Source organism: Lichenostomus cassidix, chromosome 12 (genome assembly GCF_008360975.1).
Source record: "Lichenostomus cassidix isolate B80296 chromosome 12, HeHo_3.0, whole genome shotgun sequence".
NCBI classification, from domain to species: domain Eukaryota; kingdom Metazoa; phylum Chordata; class Aves; order Passeriformes; family Meliphagidae; genus Lichenostomus; species Lichenostomus cassidix.
In genome coordinates, this window is record NC_139493.1 from 10,331,680 (window position 1) to 10,341,461 (window position 9,782).

Genomic DNA, 9,782 nt, shown 5'->3' on the forward strand with positions numbered 1-9,782 from the left:
GATCAAAGCTGCTGGTATTAACGCAGGGGATTAGCAGTATTTATATTCCTGATCAGTGCAGTCTCAGTGTGAAGAGGGAGCAGCCACAAATCAGCCTTTTCCGACTGAGAGTTGCTGCAGTGCCACTGCCTAAATAGCTGCTGGCGAATGAGTGCTTTGCAGCTGGCTGGGGGAAGAGTTCTTTCACTTGGCTAATGTCCTTGCAATATGATGTGCCCAAGCTGGCACCCACAGCAGTGTGAGAGTCCCTGACCTCGGGTTTCAAAGTGCTCTTGATGTCCTGGGGAAAAGGTCTCCCACTGTGGGGATCAAACCAACTAAATCTGAACAAACCACTGAACTGTTGTGACCAGTTCATGGTGGGATTGCATCATTACCACAGGGAGGGAAAACACAACTTTATCCCAGTCTGGGAGTGGTGGGAAGTTCATTGAGAACCAACCTGGGGGAAGGAGGGAAGCAAAACCAATCTGTGCCAGGTTGACACGTAGGGCAGGAGACTGAAATCCTCTGCAGCCATCCAAGGAGAACAGATGTGGTGTTGCATATTGATTTCACTGAGATTCCAGCAGCCACGCAGTGGCAGGCAGGGATGCAGGGACAGGCAGGTTCCTGGCCACCACCAGCAAACCTGTGTGAAGAGGCTTCACCTGGCAGGGGCTGGAGACCAGCACAAGGAGCAAAGAGCAAACAGAGGATGCTGAGATCAGGGAGACAGGTGAGAAACACCTTAGGGGATGCAGAATTTCACTTCATGTGGATGAATGAGGACACAAGGAAGCTGCCCACTTCTCTTCTGCACCCCCTGAGGAGACTTTCAGGGACTCCATGACCCTCACCCTCAGAATGCCCACAGAAAGGCTCCATTGCAGCACGCCCTTTCAACCACAATAACACAATGAATAAATGCTCAAAGATAAACTGAGGAACCAAGACAACACCTTTCCACACCACCCAGCCTGTGTAAGCTGGTCACACTTCAACATTGAGCCAAAGACATTCATCCAAACCCAGGGCATTCTTTTAAATAAATCTTTACAAAAGGCAGGAGAACAAATGTCTTGCCAACCAGCATTGGACAGATTTTGCTATCAGGCTAGCAAGAAAAGAGCAACCTGGGTTTGATGTCCAAATTTGAACACTGCCATTTGGGCCATAAGGTGCTTCCTCAACAGAATTATCTGGAGACTGAATGGGAGCTCTTCTTCATAATTATTGCTAGTAAGAAAGAAGGATCTTGAAAATACCATTTGTTTGCATGTAATTTAGGGTCATTAATAACTTCATGACCAGCTAGAGCTACCTTTGACTATCTACACAACTATTTCTTCCCCCCCAGCCCCACCCTGTTGTCCATCACTTTCCATCTCTCCTCTATGCAGTGCAATAATGTCACAGAGGGTTTATTTATATCATCATAATTGGTTGCTGTGGAGACAATCATTATGCCACAAGTATGAGCCAGGGAGCTGTGGCTGCAGGATGAATTGCCAAGGGGCCATGGAGGTGAGCCCTGTGGGTTTGGTGCACACTCCCATCCTCCTGCTCACACCATGGACCATCTGCATCCAGACGCAAGCCCAGCTCCCCTTGCAGATGTTGGGCCCACATGTGGCAATGTGCAAATACAAGCTGACTTGCTTTGGCAAAATCTCAAAGCAGATTTTATTCACATAACAGGCCGTGACAACTGAGGGGACAGGAGACAGAGTTGTGAACTGCAGGAGAAGGTTGGAGTCAGTTAGGGCAGCAGAGGCCAACAGTGATGCTCCTAAGCCTCTTCCCCTGCCACCCCACCCATTCTTGAGCCACTCTCCACACATTTGCCCAGTAAAAATGACTCTGAAGCTGTTGCAAAGCCCTGTGTGGCCCATGGGGACCAATGAACACCTCACACAACCCCATTACTGTTACTCACTCATCACAGCTGTTGTGCATTACCCCATTTCTCACAGCACAGTTCAACGAAGATCAAATTTTCTGGAGAAAATCTTTTTTCCCCACGGGCTGCTTCCAAGGTCCTGACACACAGTCCAGCGTCCAGCAGACTGTCATACAGGATGATGTGGATTTCTCATACTCTCTGTCTCAGGATGTGTTTGTCAGCAGGTCATGCTCTGCTTGGGTCGTGTGTACAATCAGGAGCAAGAGATGGAGGTAAGTGTTTTCTCCACGTGTTGCATCCATCCAATATCAGCAAAACCACTCACAGACTGCTCTCCTCATCAGATCTGATTGAAGGTGAATGTAGAAAAGCTGATTGGCATTAGTGGGCTCTGGATAAATGGAGCTGTTCACCTTGGGATCATGAGTTCAGAGGAAGGTCAGTTCACTGTTGACCACCATTCATTAGCCTCTGGCAGCAACTCAGCCTCAGTGAAATAAGGAGCCAGCCTTGGCTTGGGTCCCAGTGGAATGCAAGTCTGTGCCACTGCAGTTGCTGTGCTCACTGGACTCTTGGCTGGCCCCACAGGGAAATAGCAAAGCAGTTCAGAGAGCCCATCCTCGTGGCTTAGCACCTTCCTGGGGATCAGCCTGGAGAAACACAGAGGAGTCTCTGAGGTGTCTCAGTGTTGGTGGGTGAGGACACAGCTGCTGAGTCCAGCTCTGGCTGATGGGTGAAGATCAGGTGCTGCCACCAAAGAATTACAGCAAGGAGAAGCTCAGACTGAAATGGAGGAGGTGGGATAAAGGTGGAAATCTCCTGTGGAAGAAGTCAGGAGAAAGGCATCTAAAATGACTGCAGAGCAGTTCATATGTGAGGACAGGAGGCAGAAGGTGAGGTTAGAGCTTCATGTCTGCTCTCACCTGTTATTATTGCACAGCTTTGGTGTTGAAGGGAGAAGGAGAAAAGCCTTTTCCCCCCCTCCTATCCCCCTTTGCCCCATGCCCAGAGCAGATGTGGATTCTGCACCCCTCTAGCCCTCTTCTGTGGGCTCCTCCATTGCAGGGCCACAGGAGACCCCGGGGAGGGAGAGAAATGCAGCCAAATGAACCATCCAGGTGGCCTGTGGGTCTTAAATTGAGCATTCTGGTACATACTAAAATAAATGCAATAAAGCAGGTCAGTATCACTTGCGTGAAATTCACTTATTGTTTTAAATCATCATTATCGCCATCATAATTAAAATCAAGCAACAGCTTAAAGAAACTAATGAATATTTTTATACGTGAACTTATCACGGGAAAGGAGGCAAAAAAACGTAAAGTGAAAATGTGCCTGTATTGCTAATAAATATTATTGGAGGGACTCCCAGCTTTTCACATTACCACAGTGTGATATGACAGCCTATAATGGATTACTCAACTGCCCGAAGCCATTGTAGGAATAAATCCCTTTTAATATTCATGTGCGGTCTTTGAGAAAATAGATGTAAGCAGTTAATACTTTTCTATAGACAAAACAATGCAGTTTATCAAAACAAAATGTGTGCTTGAAAACAAAAATCGCAAAGCTCCTGGACTCATTCTATTTTTTTTACAAATCAGAAAAAATAGAACCCAAAGAAAAAGACAATTTGGGGAGCAACAGTGCATAGAAAGCAAGATGGGGAGAGACAGCATATTAGCAGATGGGGAGGGACAGGGTCAGTAGAAAGGAGGAAAAGATGTTAGAAAATGAGTATTTTGTGAATCTGCACTTGTAAAGAGAGCACCAAAGGAGCTGTGTGAGGAAGGTGGTGTTTGGCAGTGGGGCTGCTGGCTGCCCTATAAAGCTCTCTTTAGGACAGGAGGTAGTTTATGGGTGGCAGATGAAGATCTGGCACTTCCCAGGAAGGAGGCACAGGGCTCTGTGAGGTGTTAGGATGCTGCTGGGTGATGCTGGGGCTCAGGTATGTCTGTAGGACAGTAAAGGATGCAGTAAAAGAGGTGAACAGCAAAATCTGTGTGGGGCCACCTGAGGGCTGCTCCCTCCCAGCCCCTCTGCTCTATCTTTCTGCTTTTCCTTTTGCAGCTGATCTGTAACACCCACCTGGTTTTTAATCTCTGGTTTGTTTGTTTTGGTGGGTTTTTTTCTGCCTTTACACTGCAGAACAAGAGCAGCAGCAGTGTAGAGGAGGATTTGTAACTTTTTGTGTGGTCAGGAGTGAGGGAATTGGAGGTTAACCCTTCCTGCCCCAGCTGTTTGTGGGCAGCCAATGCCTGGAGGGAAAACCAGACAGCAAAACCCTCTCAGGAACTGGAGGGAATAGCTGCAGCCTCTCCGAGGTGAAGGGGCAAAAATGAGATTTGATCTTACAGACCTGGATGCTGCTGGGATGTGAACCCAACTTTCATTTGGCTGGTATGGTCTGTGGCTAAAAATGGCTGTAGATGCATCTGAAACCATGAGGGAGAGAGAGGCAGGAGCTCTTCAGCTCCTCTCCCGCTGTGAGATCTAGGCAGCAAAGACAAGCTTAAACTGAAGCATCAGGAATAAATAAGGCTCCCCTGGGACTGATATGGCTTTGATATCTGAGGCTGCCTGGTGGGTGAAAGTTGACTCACAGATATACCTTCTGCTTGCCCATGTTCTGAGACAGCCTCTGCTGACAGCCTTTGTCCCTGGCACAGCCACAGCAGAGCAGCTCAGAGTCTCCCTGGGTTGGGGTTGGCGCCATCCAGGCTGAAGGAGACACCATATTTTGAACCAAATTGAGCTCAAAATATAGCCCGAGAGACCAACACTGCTCTGAGTGCTGCAGGCCTTGCTGAAAGCTGTGGTTCTGCAAAGACCCACAGGGTGCTTAACTGGACCTTCTTCCAAGTGCCCCTGGATCCCAGGGACCTGCTGGGAGGAATTCAGAATGGACAGATGTTGAACCAACTGCAGCACCCTGAGATCCTCCCACGCTTCAAAATGCTTGGGGGGGGTGGTCAATACCCGTTAAAATATCCAGCTTTATAATAATAATTCTGATCATCAAGACAGGAAAAAAATCTATGAATTTACCATATTAGCATGTCAGACCAGTCCACTCAACTTGCCCAGATTTTGTTCCTAGACCATTTTCATGGAACAGTAGATTTTCCCATCTGGACGAAGCTTCAGCTGTGTAACCATTTATGTAGCCAGCAGTGGTGGAAAGATTCTATAATTAGAAATATTCCAGGAATGCTTGTAGAGGCAACATTTTTCCTACATCTCTTTATTAACTTATTGGAACAGTAATCTTGTCACAGTAAACACCATGAGAGTCCCTTTAAATGCCAGATAGTTTTATAGACTGTATTGGGTGATATGAAAATGGGCCAGTTTTATAGGTCATATAATTCTCTGAAATGGAATAGGTCCAGGAGACAATTGGGAACCAGAATGGGGAGAATTCCTCCCACCCACCTCCTTCCAGCAGAGCAGAGGTGTGTCTTACTACGAAAGGGAAAGAAAAAGTTTCACCTTCTAATTGTTGTATTGAGTAGCTCATTGACTGCACTTTCTGCTCAATACCTTTTTTACCACTCAGATTGTCTAATCAAAGGCTTTTTCCTTCCTTGGTTTAGCTTTGCAGCCTCTAGCATTGATCCAAAATCAGAAACAAAAGAGAGAAACAGGCTCTAGGAAAAGGGAACACAATTAACACCCAAGCAGCTTCATTTTTTGGGGTGCCTTTAAACATCTTGCACCTCTCAGTCTATGCTCCCATTCTTTTATTTTCTCTTTTGTGTTCAGGAGGTTTCTTTAAGGAAAGCCTTTATCAGCTGCTCAGGGAGAAGATTAAAGCACCCGTCACCGAGAAACAGGTTACTTTTTGTGTCCAAGTTCTTAATCCACTTTATTAAAATGTTCCAAATCTTCCTTCAAGAGGAGAGATCAGAAGGACATTTCCCTGTCACCCCTGGCATGCCTTCCTTCCGGATACTTGTGCTTCATTAGAGGCTCTAAAAAAAACAAAGTCAAGGCAAGGAAAAGAAGAAGAGAGAACAAGACTGCAGTGACTGGTTAATATGGGATGTGGAGCCTTCTCCTTCATGGTCACTGGTACTGCTCTGGCCCCGGGCTGGAAGCAATTGAAAGCTTTTCCCATCTGAAAGACACTTGTGTGAACCGAGTCAGAGATCTCTGGCTATTTTTACCTTTGAGGTTCAAAGAAGAGAGCTTTGCAGTGAACAAAGCCAAGCATCCATCCAGCCTGCTGCCCTGCTGCTGAAAGCAGCAAGGAAAGGGCACAGAAAGGAGCAGGATATTGAGTCTGCTTTGCTGTGTACTCTACCTGCTCCCCCAGACCTCAGGCCTGGTATTGCCCACCTGAAATAAAGGCTCTCTGTGGTTAATAAACTTTGATGGGTTTTCTTCCATGACATCGTCTGATCTTTTTTTCTGCATATCCTCTATCTTTCTCTGTGCTATCATGGTCCTTTCAGAGCAAGGCTGAAGGGCACCAGCACAAGCTGCTGTCTGGGCACTTCTGATCTCTAGGAGTGTCCAATGAGCCACTTTTTGTAATATTTAATTTTAAGGCTTTCATATTAAGACCCCTGAAAACAAAAACAAAGCATGGGATTCATCTGGGCAGCCTTGGGAGATGTCCTGGGGGGAAAAAGCCTAGATCAGGTCTAAACCCCACTTTGGATCTGGCACCAACTCCTCACCCCAAGATGCTTTACCCCAGCCCTCCCTTCCCTTCCCTTCCTTTCCTCTCAGGATTCTCATGTTGGATTTTCACAACCTGCCTGCCCTGACCCAGGATTATGGCTACAACACAGTGCAGGCAAGCAGTGAGACACACTGCCTCCCACAGTAAAAATCTAAAATAAGGATAGGACAGAAACTGCTCCAAGTGGCCGTGATAGAGGGCTAATGAGGCATCTGCTGCAATGGCTTTTCCATGTACCCTGTCTTGGATTTAAAAGGCCACTTGCTTTGCATAAGTAGCTGCTGTTTTGTAAAGCAAGTGTATATGATGCAGACACTCCTCGTGCTTCCTCAGGGTACAATTACTTTCTTATCTGTCTTGTACTGCTGTTTCTCTCCAGCTGAAGTAAGTTCTCCAGTGTGAGACTGTAGGGTTAATCTTTTGAGTAGGGAAAGTTGAAAGGGCTGGAGAAAAGCATGGCAGCCTAAGAGAGCAAAGATCAAGGAGGTGACATCTTGGCAGGCAGAGATGAGGAGTTAGGTGTTCCTGAAAGACAACCTTCACATTTCCCATCAGTGCTGACTCATAAAATGTCAGGTTCATTAAAGGTGAAATACACACAAACTAGAACTTGAGCAGTTTCATACTCGGCAAAGCATCTATGCAATTGGCTTTTCCCCTGCATCTTGACACTTCCAAGTCTTCTGAGTCAAGAGCATCAGAGTAATTTGATATTAAAATGTGTCATCCAGTTAATAAAAGCCTAGTTGAAGGCTACATTTTATTTATTATTCAAATTACAGTAGCTCTTTGAGGCCTTGGCTGCAACACAGCCCTGCTTAGAACTCCAGAGGCAAGTCCCTTCTGTTCCTGCCCCAGCGTGGCACATCACAGGGGGAGTTTTTCAGGGGGCTGCAGAGGTCTGGGTGTGGGATGCTCTTGATTCCCCTGCGTTCCTGCCTGCCTTCAACATGCCTTTGCAGAGCCTGCTCTCTCGAGACAACTGGGGAGCACTGAGCCCAGAGCTCAGACCGCCTGCAACAGTCTCCAGCCACTCAGTGTCACTGCTGTGCCTCAATCACAAAAGATCCCATTTCTGCTTTCACAGCAGGCACACTGCGTGTTCCGTGCCCACCGACACTCCTGCTCCAGGCGTGGCACAGCACAGCGCTCTGCCTGCGGCTATCCCGGTGTCCCGTGTTTATCAGGCTCTCCTGATGGCCTCCACAGCATATTTGCTCGAGTTTCAAAGCCCTTTTCTGAGCCGCTTTGAATTCCCTTTGTGTCTAAAGATGTGCCTCGCTCTCCGAGCTCCGTGCACCCTCACCAGCCAGGTTTTAAAAGCAAGGCCGCCGCTGGAAGTTGTCATTGATACGTGATGCAGAACAAAATCCAGCTCGCTCGAATGCAGCTAGATTGGCTCAGCAGGGCTGACAATGGATGAACTGGGTCTTATCAGTGGAGGGAGCAGACAGAACACGGGAGCAGCGTGCAGGGAGCAGATAGCAGCTCTGCGAGAGCGGACAGACAGGCTGCTGATAGTGCAGGGCGGGGGGAAGGCATCACTTTCATTCCCTGGCTGGTTTGGAGGCTGTTGTTTTAAAGCTGGCACCTTTCTGACCACAGCCACTGCATTAATGGGGACAGGAAGCAGCAGTGATGGACAAGCCAATGGAGCAGTGCTGTGATGAAAGGTCTCGGCGGGGCGCGTTTGTCCAAATGAGCCACTGCCTCCCTGGCGATTTATTCCCTGCTCCAAATGCATTTGTTGGATTTAACGACAAGTTGGTGGCATTTCCGCAATTAATCCTATCAAAGGGAGGTGATTTTACATGGAGCTGGTCCCATATTTCCTAGGCTGTGTTTTTGTTTATGAGGAGAGGGGCTGCCAGCTGTCTCCCAAGTCTGGGCACTAGAGTTCATGGAAAGGAGCTGTGGGTTATTAACCAAGCGTCTTCTCCTGGCATCTGAAAGCAGCACAGCTAAAAAATACAACCTCAGATTGTCCTAACAAGCAATCTCCAAACTGTAAATATGCAACAGTGAGAGAAAGTATTTCTTTACCAGTGAAACACTTTAATGAGTGGATGGCTCAGCAAATCTTTTATGCAGCTGCTTTCCCTGCTGCAGATACCGAGATTTATGGTAGGAAGGGAGGGGAGTTAACAACCAACCAGGGAACTGCAGTCTCTGTATACTTGGGTTCCACCTCATGTTCCCATCTGACTGTTCTGATCCTTCTGCATCACTCCTTGGATAAACCATTAACAGTCCCATTTACTGGGGTCTTGGAGACAGGAATGGAATCAGCTCCCAGTGCCAGAAATCATGACTTGGCTAAGCAAGAAGGAACAATCCATCCTTCCGATGAGGGTACTGATGACACACACCCAAAGATCTTAAATATGGAGTGCTTTTTGAATACTGATGACCTCATTTGGAGAGAAAGAATCAATGGAGATTATTATTTTTGCAATTCTGAGAACCTTTTCCATATTCCACTCCAAGGGGGAGGTTCCTAAGCTCTTTCTCCTTCTGTCCAATTAATTACATTTCTAATGAATTCTAGAACCTAAACCAAACTCACAGTACCTGGAGGAATGGGATCCAAAAGAAACATTTTTCCTTCCTGACAGTGGAGGACTAAGAGACTAAAGAATTTTCAGAGGGTCCTTCCTAATGATCACAACCTCCAACAGTAAAGCCTTTTTGCAGAACACCATCCTCAGAAATACAATTATAGCAATACAAACAAACACACAAACAAAAAACCCTACAAAAATAAACTCTACAAACCAGCACATTCTCAATTGATTCACAAGTCCTCTGAGCTGGTCCTTGAGCCACTCTTGCTGTCATGATGAAATTTTCCCTTCCCTTGGACCTGAGCTCCCCGCTGGAAGAGAAGGCTCACACCCCAACTTGCCCTTTGGCAGCAAAGTATTCATGTGGGAAATATGCTGTATCAGTGACAGTGCAGAGCAATTCTTGTTATGACACCACATCTTATTTTGAGCAATTTAATAATCATAAACCCAGTAACAGTCATCTTCTGATTTGAAAAGAAAAGAACAGAAAATGTCTCTATAAACTGTTGCTGTTACCTCACTTTGGCGTTGCAGACTGAGCCATTCAGTCTGTTAGTCGCTGGGAAAAGTCTTATCCAAGATCATCTCCAAAAGCATTTTCTGATTGATACTTGTTTGCAAAGGCTCTGAAGACAGACCA

General features: G+C 46.7%; 1 long non-coding RNA gene across 1 annotated transcript; it reads left to right on the plus strand.

Moving 5' to 3' along the window:
- Positions 1-1,298: 1,298 nt before the first annotated feature.
- Positions 1,299-2,145, plus strand: LOC146431681 (uncharacterized). The gene is made up of 3 exons (XR_014854731.1): positions 1,299-1,506; positions 1,681-1,730; positions 2,110-2,145. It is a non-coding gene; the product is annotated as an uncharacterized LOC146431681 (long non-coding RNA).
- Positions 2,146-9,782: the final 7,637 nt, after the last annotated feature.